This window comes from Oncorhynchus keta, chromosome 29 (genome assembly GCF_023373465.1).
Source record: "Oncorhynchus keta strain PuntledgeMale-10-30-2019 chromosome 29, Oket_V2, whole genome shotgun sequence".
NCBI lineage: Eukaryota > Metazoa > Chordata > Actinopteri > Salmoniformes > Salmonidae > Oncorhynchus > Oncorhynchus keta.
Window position 1 is genome coordinate 7,198,381 of NC_068449.1, and position 14,029 is coordinate 7,212,409.

Genomic DNA, 14,029 nt, shown 5'->3' on the forward strand with positions numbered 1-14,029 from the left:
GAGTAGCTGACCCCAACCCTGACGTAATGAGTAGCTGACCCCAACCCTGACGTAGTGAGTAGCTGACCCCAACCCTGACGTAGTGAGCTGACCCCAACCCTGACGTAATGAGGAGTTGACCCCAACCCTGACGTAGTGTGCTGACCCCAACCCTGATGTAGTGAGCTGACCCCAACCCTGACGTAATGAGTAGCTGACCCCAACCCTGACGTAATGAGGAGCTGACCCCAACCCTGACGTAGTGAGCTGACCCCAACCCTGACGTAATGAGGAGTTGACCCCAACCCTGACGTAGTGAGGAGCTGACCCCAACCCTGACGTAGTGAGGAGCTGACCCCAACCCTGACGTAGTGAGCTGACACCAACCCTGACGTAATGAGGAGTTGACCCCAACCCTGACGTAGTGTGCTGACCCCAACCCTGACGTAGTGTGCTGACCCACACCCTGACGTAGTGAGCTGACCCCAACCCTGACGTAGTGTGCTGACCCCAACCCTGACGTAGTGTGCTGACCCCAACCCTGACGTAGTGTGCTGACCCCAACCCTGACGTAGTGAGTTGACCCCAACCCTGACGTAGTGTGCTGACCCACACCCTGACGTAGTGAGTTGACCCCAACCCTGACGTAGTGTGCTGACCCCAACCCTGACGTAGTGTGCTGACCCCAACCCTGACGTAGTGTGCTGACCCCAACCCTGACGTAGTGTGCTGACCCCCACCCTGACGTAGTGAGCTGACCCCAACCCTGATGTAGTGTGCTGACCCCAACCCTGATGTAGTGAGCTGACCCCAACCCTGACGTAGTGAGCTGACCCCAACCCTGACGTAGTGAGCTGACCCCAACCCTGACGTAGTGTGCTGACCCGAACCCTGATGTAGTGAGCTGACCCACACCCTGATGTAGTGAGTAGCTGACCCCAACCCTGACGTAGTAAGTAGCTGACCCCAACCCTGACGTAGTGAGCTGACCCCAACCCTGATGTTGTGAGCTGACCCCATCCCTGATGTAGTGAGTAGCTGACCCCAACCCTGACGTAATGAGTAGCTGACCCCAACCCTGACGTAGTGAGCTGACCCCAACCCTGACGTAGTGAGCTGACCCCAACCCTGACGTAGTGAGCTGACCCCAACCCTGACGTAGTGAGCTGACCCCAACCCTGACGTAGTGAGTAGCTGACCCCAACCCTGACGTAGTGAGTAGCTGACCCCAACCCTGACGTAGTGAGGAGCTGACCCCAACCCTGACGTAGTGAGGAGCTGACCCCAACCCTGACGTAGTGAGGAGCTGACCCCAACCCTGACGTAGTGAGGAGCTGACCCCAACCCTGACGTAGTGAGGAGCTGACCCCAACCCTGACGTAGTGAGGAGCTGACCCCAACCCTGACGTAGTGAGGAGTTGACCCCAACCCTGACGTAGTGAGGAGCTGACCCCAACACTGACGTAGTGAGCTGACCCCAACCCTGACGTAGTGTGCTGACCCGAACCCTGATGTAGTGAGCTGACCCACACCCTGACGTAATGAGGAGCTGACCCCAACCCTGATGTAGTGAGTAGCTGACCCCAACCCTGACGTAGTGAGTAGCTGACCCCAACCCTGACGTAGTGAGCTGACCCCAACCCTGATGTAGTGAGTAGCTGACCCCAACCCTGACGTAGTAAGTAGCTGACCCCAACCCTGACGTAGTGAGCTGACCCCAACCCTGATGTTGTGAGCTGACCCCAACCCTGACGTAGTGAGTAGCTGACCCCAACACTGATGTAGTGAGGAGCTGACCCCAACCCTGACGTAGTGAGCTGACCCCAACCCTGACGTAGTGAGTAGCTGACCCCAACCCTGACGTAGTGAGGAGCTGACCCCAACCCTGATGTAGTGAGTAGCTGACCCCAACCCTGACGTAGTATGCTGACCCCAACCCTGACGTAGTGAGCTGACCCCAACCCTGATGTAGTGAGCTGACCCCAACCCTGATGTAGTGAGCTGACCCCAACCCTGACGTAGTGAGTAGCTGACCCCAACACTGATGTAGTGAGGAGCTGACTCCAACCCTGACGTAGTGAGCTGACCCCAACCCTGACGTAGTGAGTAGCTGACCCCAACACTGATGTAATGAGCTGAAGTTTACATTCCATAGTGCACAATGGCAATACAATGCCATCATGGTAATGATGTTCTCTGATTATAGTTAAAGGGATACTTCAAGATTTTGGCAATGAGCATGCTAGCAGATACCCATAGACTTTCAGTCATTGCACTAACGCTAGTTAGCATTGGCTTGTGAAACTACCTCTAACTTCCTTTATAATGGAAAACAGAGAGATAAAAATGGTATCCACAAGTTCCTCTGACTCTGGGGAGTTAATCTTGCCAAAATCCCGAAGTGTCCCTTTAAACTTTATATAATTACTTTAGATTAGGATTTTCCTGGTGTTCAAAGCACTTTACATATTGTGGGGTTACTAAGAATGGACTTTTCCCTGCACTACCGATGCTTCACTTCTGTTCCATGGTAGTGCTGCATGTCTGCACCACAAAAAAGCATTGTGCTATTGTTTTGTGATAGTGGGTCTTCCTGAATCACCATAGACAGTGAAAGTAGCCTACAAGTATTGTTCCTGCCAGCAGCACTGTAAGCATCTCTGAAAGTCTCTATATCGGGCGGTCTTAATAGCCTTCCTGACCTTTTCCCTAAACCACTCCGCCGCCACCCTTCTCTCTCGTTACTAACTGAATACTCCCTCACACACCCCTCATATTCTGATACGACATTGGATCGAACCCGGATCTATAGTGACGCCTCAAGCACTGCAGTGCCTTAGACCGATGCGCCACTCGGGAGGTCCCGGTAGTTACTATTCTGATACCAAATGGTACTTCCAAGTAATGTTGAATCCTTTCAGGTAAGTACCAGATTAGCATTCATTGTTACCACAATTTCTTAGTTAATACCATGTAAATACAAGGAAGGTAACAGCTTTAACCGGGCTGTAAAATGAAGTATTAGCAGTATTAGCTGTTACTCCATAACGACGGGATGAAAGACAGGTCCTCAACTGGCAGCTTCATTAAATAGTACCCGCAAAACACCAGGCTCAACGATGTGTTCTTTGCCTATCTTTTCTTTTTATTGGCCAGTCTGAGATTTTGGCTTTTTCTTTGAAACTCTGCCTAGAAGGCCAGCATCCCGGAGTTGCCTCTTCACAGTTGAAGTTGAGACTGGTGTTTTGCTGGTACTATTTAATGAAACTGCCAGTTGAGGACTGTTTCTCAAACTAGACACTCTAATGTACTTGTCCTCTTGCTCAGTTGTGCACCGAGGCCTCCCACTCTTTATATTCTGGTTAGAGCCAGTTTGCGCTGTTCTGTGAGGGAGTAGTACAGAGCGATGTACGAGATCTTCAGTTTCTTGGCAATTTCTCACTTGGAATAGCCTTAATTTCTCAAAACAAGAATAGACTGAAGAGTTTCAGAAGAAAGTTATGTGTTTCTGTCCATTTTGAGAATGTAATCGAACCCACAAATGCTGATGCTGATGATGCCCATGTAATAGTCCAGTGGCCATTTGATTAATTGTTCAGCAGTCTTATGGCTTGAGGGTAGAAGCTGTTAAGGAGCCTTTTGGTCCTACACTTGGAGCTCCGGTACCGCTTGCCGTGCGGTAGCAAAGAAAACAGTCAATGACTTGGGTGATTGGAATCTCTGACAATTTTATGAGTTTTCCTCCAACACCGCCTATTATATAGGTCCTGGATGGCAGGAAGCTTGGCCCAAGTGATGTACTGGGCCGTACGCACTACCCTCTGTAGCCCCTTAAGGTCAGATTCCGAGAAGTTTCCATACCTGGCGTTGATGCAGCTGTAGAACTTTTTGAGGATCTGGGGACCCATGCCAAATCTTTTTGGTCTCCTGAGGGGGAATAGGTTTTGTCGTGCCCTATTCACGACTGTCTTGGTGTGTTTGGACCATGATTGTTCGTTGGTGATGTGGACACCAAGGGACTTGAAACTCTCGACCCGCTCCACTACAGCCCCGCTGATGTTTAATGGGGCCTGTTCGGCCCGCCTTTTCCTGTAGTCCACGATCAGCTCCTTTGCCTTGCTCACATTGAGGGAGAGGTTGTTGTCCTGGCACCACTGCCAGTTCACTGACCTAGGCAGTGTGGAGTGCGATTTAGATCGCGTCATCTGTGGAACTGTTGGGGCGGTATGCGAATTGAAGCGGGTCTAGGGTATCCTGGAGGATGCTGTTGATGTGAGCCATGACCAGCCTTTCAAAGCACATCATGGCTCCTGATGTTAGTGCTACGGGTCGGTAATCATTTAGGCAGGTTACCTTCACTTCCTAGGGCACAGGGACTATGGTGTCTGCTTGAAACATGTAGGTATTACAGACTCAGTCAGGGAGAGGTTGAAAATGTCAGTGAAGACACTTTCCAGTTGGTCCTTGCATGCTTTGAGTACACATCCTAGTAATCCATCTGGCCCCACGGCTTCGTGAATGTTGACCTGTTTAAAGGACTTGCTCACATCGGTTACCGAGAGCAGTATCACACAGTCATCCAGAACAGCTGGTGCTCTTGTGCATGCTTCAGTGTTGCTTTCCTCGAAGTGAGCATAAAAGGCATTTAGCTGGTCTGTTAGGCTCGTGTTGCTGGGCAGCTCGCGTCTGGGCTTCCCTTTGTAGTCCTTCATAGCTTTCAAGCCCTGCCACAACTGGCGAGCATCAGAGCCTGTGTAGTAGGATTCAATCTTAATTCTGTATTGATGCTTTGCTTGTTTGATGGTTCGTCTGAGGAAATAGCGGGATTTCTTATAAGCGTCCGGATTAGAGACCCGGTTACACTCAACTGATTACACTCAGTTTTTCACAATTCCTGACATTTAATCCTAGTGCAAATTCTGTTTTAGGTTAGTTAGGATTACCAGTTTATTTAAAAAATGTGAAATGTCAGAATAATAGTAGAGAGAATGATGTATTTCAGCTTTTATTTCTTTCATCACATTCCCAGTGGGTCAGAAGTTTACATACACTCAACTAGTATTTGGTAGCATTGCCTTCAAATTGTTTAACTTGAGTCAAACGTTTCGGGTAGCCTTCCATAAGCTTCCCACAATAAGTTGGGTGAATTTTGGCCCATTCCTCCTGCCAGAGCTGGTGTAACTGAGTCAGGTTTGTAGGACTCCTTGCTCGCACACACTTTTTCAGTTCTGCCCACAAATGTTCTATGGGATTGAGGTCAGGGCTTTGTGATGGCCACGCCAATACCTTGACTTTGTTGTCCTTAAGCAATTTTGCCACAACTTTGGAAGTATGCTTGGGGTCATTGTCCATTTGGAAGACCCATTTGCAACCAAGCTTTAACTTCCTGACTGATGTCTTGAGATGTTGCTTCAATATATCCACATAATTGTCCATCCTCATGAAACCATCTATTTTATGAAGTGCACCAGTCCCTCCTGCAGCAAAGCTCCCCCACAACATGATGCTGCTACCCCCGTGCTTCACGGTTTGGATGGTGTTCTTCGGCTTGCAAGCCTCCCCCTTTTTCCTCCAAACATAACGATGGTAATTATGGCCAAACAGTTCGACTTTTGTTTCATCAGACCAGAGGACATTTCTCCAAAAAGTTTGATCTTTGTCCCCATGTGCAGTTGAAAACCGTAGTCTGTCTTTTTTATGGCGGTTTTGGAGCAGTGGCTTCTTCCTTGCTAAACGACCTTTCAGGTTACGTCGATATAGGACTCATTTTACTGTGGATATAGATACTTTTGTACCTGTTTCCTCCAGCATCTTCACAAAGTCCTTTGCTGTTGTTCTGGGATTGATTTGCACTTTTCGCACCAAAGCACGTTCATCTTTAGAAGACAAAACGCGTCTCCTTCCTGAGCGGTATGACGGCTGCGTGGTCCCATGGTGTTTATACTTGCGTACTATTGTTTGTACAGATGAACGTGGTACCTTCAGGCGTTTGGAAATCAGCCGTTTGCTCTGGAGGATGAAACTTGAGACTTGTCTACAATGTTTTGGATTTTCCCATGATGTTGTCATGCCGTTGGCCTGTTGAGGTTTATAACCTCCATAAATACCTTTCCCCCTTTCCTCTCTCTCTACTCAACAGAGTGACTCTTAGAAAGTCCTTTGTTAACATAGAGAGAGTCTGAAAACATCAAAAGGGTGGGGACCAGAACCCTATTTCGGTAATCCAACCAGTTGAAAATATGCCTTCATACTTAAAGAATATGATGTCAGATCAGTTGTCATCTGAGACATTATTACTGGTGATAGGATGACATAAACTGTATCTTGGAAAGTCCACATTATAGTTATCAGATTTGTTGTGCAATTTAAATGAGATCAGAACCGCCCCCTCAAGATTCTGAGCCTGCCTGGCAAGGTTTGTCTAAAAGCCAAAGCCCCCGGAATGGTGAACATAATATACAAGGATTTTTCAAAGCTGCTTAATGAGAACCTTAACGTCCTCGGACCTGGCCGGTAGGAATTCCAGTGGTTTACACCCACCCAGGTAGTGGCAGTGCCGACAAACACTGGCTGCAGTAACCCATAAGAAGGGAGTCGCACTCGGACGATTAAAGAGGAGGTATATTATTGTGGCCCTGGCGGCACAGAATGATCAAATGGTCTGACTGCACAGAGGTGCTTGTGAAGATGGGTCACAACAGGGGACGAGCGTGTGTGGCTGGGCTCCATCTGCTCGGACTAGATATTGGTTAATCAATTTTGCATGCCTTCTTAAACAGTTAAACGCATTCACACATCAAGTCTTCTCTTGAGTTGGGGTTGGAACAACTGTTGCACATTTGACTGTTGCACATTTGCGTTTGTATGTGTGCATGTGCGTGTGCGTGTGTGTGTGTGTGTGTGTGTGTGTGTGTGTGCGTGGGGGGGTGTAGGTCGATCTATGGGTGGAAGGGGTTAGAGAGGAGCAGATGTGTTTGTTTGGGAGGGGAGGGGAGGGGAGGGGGGGGGAGTGGTGGGGTGTGGTGGGGTGGGGTGTGGGGGGTGGGGTGGGGTGCGTGTATGAATCCCATATATGTTGACAAACATGTAGAATTCCTACTACTGACCGTTGTTATGAGCAACAATCCTTCATAGAAGTGCTTATATTATTATGCCCATTATTTGTCAATTGTGGGAATAACTTAAAATATGAAGGATTTTTTTTAATATACAGTGCCTTCGGAAAATAATTTCTGTATTCAGACTCCTTTACCTTTTCCGCATTGTGTTACATTACAGCATTATTCTAAAATGTATTCAATAAAATGATTTGCTCAGCAATCAACACACAATACCCCATAACGACAAAGTGAAAACAGGTTGAGAATTTAGTTAATGTTTTTTTTTTTTAAAGACAGAAATAGCTTATTTACATAAATACTCAGACCCTTCGCTATGAGACTCAGAATGAAGGTCAGGTGCATCCTGTTTCCATTGGTCGTCCTTGAGATGTTTCTACAACTTGATTGGAGTCCTCCTGTGGTAAATTCAATTGATTGGACATGATTTGGAAAGTCTAACACCTGTCTATATACAGTCCCACAGTTGACAGTGCATTCTCAGAGCAAAAGCCAAGCCATGAGATCAAAGGAATTGTCCGTAGTGCTCTGAGACAGGATTGTGTCGAGGCACCGATCTGGGGAAGGGTACCAAAACATTTCTGCATTATTGAAGTCCCCCAAGAACACTGTGGCCTCCATCATTTTTGAATGGAAGAAGTTTGGAACCACCAAGACTCTTCCTAGAGCTGGCTACCCGGCCAAACTCAGCAATTGGTGGAGAAGGGCCTTGGTCAGGGAGGTGACCAAGAACCCAATGGTCACTCTGACAGAGCTCCGGAGTTTCTCTGTGGAGAGAAAGACAACTATCTCTGCAGCACTCCACCGATTAGGCCTTTATGGTAGAGTGACCAGACAGAAGCCACTCCTCGGTAAAAGGTACATGACAGCCCGCTTGGAGTTTGCCAAAAGGCACCTAAAGGACTCTCAGACCATCAGAAACAAGATTCTCTGGTCTGATGAAATCAAGATTAAACTCTTTGGCCTGAACGCCAAGTGTCACATCTGGAGGAAACCTGGTACCATCCCTACGGTGAAGCATGGTGGTAGCAGCATCTGTGGGAGCAAATATAACACATAGACAAATGCATAAGATGTATAGAATAGCTGAACACTAAAAACAGACTACATGAAGGGAAGGTGACACAGGTGCTAGGATAGCTGGACATACCAAGGCCAGAGGGATATACAAAGGAGGGGGTCAGTCAAATGACTAACTGATGACCAATAGACATAGTTCGCATATTTTTAGGAACATATTGAGCTAAGTGCAGAGTCAAAGCATAGGGCTGTAAAATAGAGGAATGTATAGTATTTTTAGTATAGCTGGACACGCTAGAAACTGAGGAGACACATAGTCTGCTGATCTTAGATAATACACAAACAAAAGAATGCATTTAGTTAAGTGCAGGAACAGCAAGGGTCTTGTCATCATTATAATCTGACGGAAAGCAGGTATGAGCATTATTGAGCTGAACAAGCAGGATGCACGGATTGGAATGTAAACTTATTTTACATGTGGGATGGGCTCATATGCAATATGTGGATAAATACTGGAGCCAGGGCTCTGGAAAAGGTGTGTGTTCCGCGGACCACTCCGGCTTGCTATACTGTTGTATTAAAGCCTGATTGATTTCACAAAGTTCTGGTATGCGTTGTATTTGATCCGATTTTCCACCACAGATTATGCTGCTGTTTTTCAGTGGTAGGGACTGGGAGAATAGTCAGGCAAAGATGAACGGAGAAAAGTACAGAGAGATCCTTAATGAAAACCTGCTCCAGAGTGCTCAGGACCTCAGACTGCGGTGAAGGTTCACCTTCCAACAGGACAACGACCTGAAAATAGACCTGAAAATAGCTGTGCAACAATGCTCCCCGTCCAACCTGACAGAGCTTTTTATTTTAGCAAAAATGTTTATTTTTAATTTACAATCTGTAGAAGCTATGAGAATAGGAAGGTTAAATTCCTTTGTGAAGCATCACAGCACAGTTGAAAAATATATGGCAAGTAGAAATCCGAAATGGATGATGTTGAGAGACAGATGGGAGGGGTTGAGTGGAGCTGAAGGGTGGGACTAATAACAAGATAAACAATGTAGGACATAAGGGATCTGTAGAATGTATATAGGTTCGGAGCTTTTGTGAAATAGCATAGTTACAAATAGAAACTGGATGGACATCAGAAATAGAGGAAGGACTAAGAACAAACAAGAGAGAACTATTGTAAAGTAGACTGTGTCTGTAGAGTGTGTATAAGATGTATGGATTGAAGGTAGAAGCAGAAGTGTTTTTTTGTTTACTCCAATTGGGGGATCGGCGGAAGGGTTTGCGGGGAATAATAATAAAGGTATATTCTTTTAAAAAGTATGTCTATATAGGTATGTGTATGTATATATGTGTATATATATATGCATGCGTGTATGGATATATATATTTACCCCAAAAATATGGGGGATTGGAAATGATGCAGACAATTACATTGGAAGCAACATTCTTTCCGCAATATTAGGCTGATCCACCGTTCAGAAAAAAAACCAGAAAAAAAACCTGATAGAGCTTGAGGGGATCTGCAGAGAAGAATGGGAGAAACTCCCCAAATACAGGTGTGCTAAGCTTTTGGCGTCATACCCAAGAAGACACGAGGCTGTAATCGCTGCCAAAGATGCTTCAACAAAGTACTGAGTAAAGGGTCTGTAAATGTGATGTTTCATTTATTTTTTTATTTTTTTATAAATTAGCAAACATTTCTAAAAAAAAAACGTTTTTGCTTTGTCATTATGGGATATTGTGTGTAGATCGATGAGGAACATTTATTTTATTTCATACAGTTTAGAATAAGGCTGTAACCTAACAAAACGATGGTAAATTCAAGGGGTCTGAATACTTTCCGAAGGCACAGTATACATGTTTATATAACTAGATGCAGTAGAACCGAGGTGAAGGCGTTCCAAATGATGTTGGCTGTTAATCTGGTTCTGTGCTGTAGGTGGCACCATGTGCTCTTTTTAAAGGATGGGCCCCTATATATTAAAGTCCTAGGATCCATGTGTGCTGATCAGCCTGTCACTGGAACGACAACCCAACTTGGGATGGGGGGAGGTTTTATCGGGTTATATTATGGCAAGTATAATCAAAACGTATTATGTTCAGTATGGTCAGTGGTGAAATAAGTACAGCTAGTTATAATTGTAATGGCTTAGTAGATAATAAGAAAAGAAGATCAGTCTTTACCTGGCTAAAAGAGAAGGAATATAATATATTCTGTTTACAGGAAAATCATTATACACCATTAGACAAAGTTGTATGGAAAAAGGGCTGGGGGGAGCTATATTCATCCCATGCAGATCCTTTAAAAGATGATCCTTCTATGAAAATATAATGATTTAGCGAGCTTACAGTTAATACATGACTCAATTATTACGGTGGGAGATTATAATACGATTCCTTAATGGACCGTAAAGGAAATCACTATACAACTATCCCCCTCAAACACTTATGGAAATTACAAATAATATGGTTATATTAAAACTAGTGGATATATAGAGGCTTAAATATCCTGAATCTAGTAAGATATAGAGTACCAGTCAAAAGTTTGGACACACCTACTCATTCAAGGGTTTGACTTTATTTTTACTATATGCTACAGTGTAGAATAATAGTGAAGACTGATTGGCTCAAAACTAGGAAATAACACATATGGAATCATGTAGTAACCAAAAAAGTGTTAAACAAATCTAAATATATTTAATATTTAAGATCCTTCAAAGTAGCCACCCTTTGCCTTGATGACAGCTTTGCACACTCTTAGCATTCTCTCAACCAGCTTCATGAGGTAGTCACCTGGAATGCATTTCCATTAACAGGTGTGCCTTGTTAAAAGTTCATTTGTGGAATTTCTTTCCTTCTTAACCTCTTGCGACGAGCAAACCCGTATCCGGGAGCGTAATCATAGCCTCAAACGCATTAGCATAACTCAACGGACATAAATACCCCTAGAAACTTTTCCTATTCATGAAAATCGCAAATGAAATGAAATAAATATATTCAAACACAAGCTTAGCCTTTTGTTAACAACACTGTCATCTCAGATTTTCAAAATATGCGTTACAGCCAACGCTCGACAAGCATTTGTGTAAGTTTGTCATTTGTCATGGCATAATAAGAAAAGCAACCAAATTAATATATATGCCATTTAGGCTCTTTTACTGGCAGTCATGGCAACATTTTCGTATGGGTGGTCCTGAAAATAAGAAAAGCAACCAAATTAAATAATTTACCTTTGAAGAACTTTGGATCCTTTCACTCAGGAGACTCCCAGTTATATAGCAAATGTTCCTTTTTTCCAAAAATATTATTTTTGTAGGCGAAAAAGCTCCCGTTTCTTCATCATGCTTGGCTGAGAAATCGACCGAAAAATGCTACTACTACAACTCCAAACTTTTTTCAAAATTAGCTACATACTATCGACAGAAACACGGCAAACGTTGTTTAGGATCCATCCTCAAGGTGTTTTTAACAAATATATTCGATAATATATACGTCAAGGCAGTTGGTTTCTCATAAGAAGTGATTGGAAAAATGGCTACCTCAGTATTTTACGCAAGATTTTCTGCGGGAGACACCATGTGACCACATGCTATATATGGTCCCTTATAGCCATTCTTCAATGAAATGCCTAAAAAGACGTCACAATGCTGTAGACACCTTGGGGAATGCGTGGAAAACGTAAGCTCATTCGTAGCTCATTCACAGCCATATAAGGAGTCATTGGCATGAGGTGGTTTCAAAAAATGCGGCACTTCCTGGTTGGATTTCTATCTGGGTTTCGCCTGTAACATCAGTTCTGTGGCACTCACAGTCAATATCTTTGCAGTTTTGGAAATGTCAGAGTGTCTTCTTTCCAAAGCTGTCAATTGTATGCATAGTCGAGCATCTTTTCGTGACAAAATATCTTGTTTAACTTCTTCGAGTTAGGGGGCGCTCTTTTAATTTTTGGATAAAAAACGTTCCCGTTTTAAACAAGATATTTTGTCACGAAAAGATGCTCGACTATGCATGTAATTGACAGCTATGGAAAAAAAAAAACTCTGACATTTCCAAAACTGCAAATATATTATCTGTGAGTGCCCCAGAACTAATGCTACAGGCGAAACCAAGATTAAATTTCATACAGGAAATGGTCCAGATTTTGAATGCCCTGTGTTCCAATGTCTCCTTATATGGCTGTGAATGCGCCAGGAATGAGCCTGCACTTTCTGTCATTTCCCCAAGGTGTCTGCAGCATTGTGATGTATTTGTAGGCATATCATTGGAAGATTGACCATAAGAGACTACATTTACCAGGTGTCCGCCCGGTGTCCTCCGTCGAAATTATTGCGTAATCTCCAGGTCCATGCGCATTCCATTTTCTTCAGAGGAGAAACCAAACTGCCACAAATGATTTATCATCGATAGATATGTGAAAAACACCTTGAGGATTGATTCTAAACAACGTTTGCCATGTTTCTGTCTATATTTTGGAGTTAATTTGGAAAAAAGTTTGCGTTGTAATGACTTAATTTTCAGGTTTTTTCTTACCCAAACGTGATGAACAAAACGGAGCGATTTGTCCTACACAAATAATATTTTTGGAAAAACTGAACATTTCCTATCTAACTGAGAGTCTCCTCATTGAAAACATCTGAAGTTCTTCAAAGGTAAATGATTTTATTTGAATGCCTTCTTGTTTTTGTGAAAATGTTGCATGCTGAATGCTAAGGTTAAATGCTATGCTAGGCTATCAATACTCTTACACAAATGCTTGTTTAGCTATGGTTCAAAAGCATATTTTGACAATCTGAGATGACAGTGTTGTTAACAAAAGGCTAAGCTTGAGAGCTAATATATTTATTTCATTTCATTTGCGATTTTCATGAATAGTTAACGTTGAGTTATGCTAATGAGCTTGCGGCGATAATTACACTCCTGGATACGGGATTGTGCGTCGCAACAGGTTAAAACGGGAACGTTTGTCATCCAAAAATTAAAATAGCGCCCTCTAAATCCAAGAGGTTAATGCATTTGAGCCAATCAGTTGTGTTGTGACAAGGTTAGGGGTGGTGTACAGAAGATAGCCCCATCTTATCGCAAGAACAGCTCAAATAAGCAAAGAGAAACAACAGTCCATCATTACTTTAAGACATGAAGGTCAGTATGCCAAGAACTTTGATGCAGAAAATTACATTGATAGATTGTGCCCTTATCTGCAATATTAAAGCTGGAAAAAAGCCATTGTGAATCTATATAACGTCAGGAATAAAATGATGGGGAGGGAAGGATGTACAAACAACCAAGTTCACAAAGTGGAGTGATTTTGATTAATTTAAAGGGGCATTAAAAGGGAGAGTGATTAATTTAAAGGGGCATTAAAAGGGAGAGTGATTCATTTAAATGGGCATTCAAAGTGAGAGTGATTCATTTAAAGGGGCATTCAAAGTGAGAGTGATTCATTTAAAGGGCATTCAAGGTGAGAGTGATTCATTTAAAGGGGGATTAAAAGTGATTCATTTAAAGGGGCATTTAAAAGGGAGAGTGATTCATTTAAAGGGGCATTAAAAGGGAGAGTGATTCATTTAAAGGGGCATTAAAAGGGAGAGTGAATCATTTAAAGGTGCATTTGGTGCCAATTTTAGTTGCATGATTGTGTGTTGTTTATCACTTGCCTGAAGAGACAGAGGGAGGGATAGAGAGAGAAAATGAGAGAGAAAAGAGGGAGTGAGGTAACGAAAGAGGGAACAGAGAGAGTGAGGTAACTTGAGAGGGAACAGAGAGAATGAGGTAACTAGGGAGGGAACAGTGGGAGTGAGGTAACGAAAGAGGGAACAGAGAGAGTGAGGTAACGAGAGAGGGAACAGAGAGAGTGAGGTAACGAAAGAGGGAACAGAGGGAGTGAGGTAACGAAAGAGGGAACAGAG

General features: G+C 43.8%; 1 protein-coding gene and 1 long non-coding RNA gene across 9 annotated transcripts in view; one reads left to right on the plus strand and one right to left on the minus strand.

The window, feature by feature from the left end:
• Positions 1–14,029, minus strand: part of LOC118362260 (calcipressin-3-like) — a 96,726-nt gene that overhangs the window by 76,525 nt on the left and 6,172 nt on the right. The gene's annotated exons all lie outside the window — the stretch shown is intronic.
• LOC127913562 (uncharacterized) overlaps positions 13,032–14,029 on the plus strand; it is a 2,951-nt gene continuing 1,953 nt past the window's right edge. For both annotated transcript variants that reach the window (XR_008086046.1, XR_008086045.1), the window contains exon 1: positions 13,032–14,029. This exon is cut by the window's right edge and continues 8 nt beyond it. This is a non-coding gene — a long non-coding RNA (uncharacterized LOC127913562).